The sequence below is a fragment of the Penaeus monodon genome, chromosome 21, assembly GCF_015228065.2.
Source record: "Penaeus monodon isolate SGIC_2016 chromosome 21, NSTDA_Pmon_1, whole genome shotgun sequence".
Lineage (NCBI taxonomy): Eukaryota > Metazoa > Arthropoda > Malacostraca > Decapoda > Penaeidae > Penaeus > Penaeus monodon.
Window position 1 is genome coordinate 16,253,754 of NC_051406.1, and position 444 is coordinate 16,254,197.

The window sequence follows — 444 nt, forward strand, 5'->3', positions numbered from 1 at the left end:
ATCTATCAAGCATACTGAACCCCCAAAAGCAAGCACAGAAAAGGCAAGTGCGAGCGCCCGTAACCATCGCGCGTGTCTTTCTTTGTCTCGTTTGTCTTTATCGCCCTCCAACTGGTGCGTCTTGCCGCACCTCATACTCGATCAGGCCAGCCTCAGGGGCACAGAGCGGTTCTTGGCCACCTCTCGCTTTCTCGTCTGTTCTTTGATGGTCGTCTTTAACGGCGCTCGAGGCTATTTTAGTCTACGGGAACTTTCGCCATTTTTCGCTTACTCTTTGTGGCGCTCCTTTTAACTTAAGTGTTTTCGGTTTTCTTATTTAAAATAAATTTTCTTGTTAATTGTAAAAATGTTTGTGTTGCAGATGATATTTTTGAGGACGGTTACTCATTATGTTTTTTGAATTTGCTTATTTCTTTCTCTTTCTTTTTACTTGTGCGTACATGC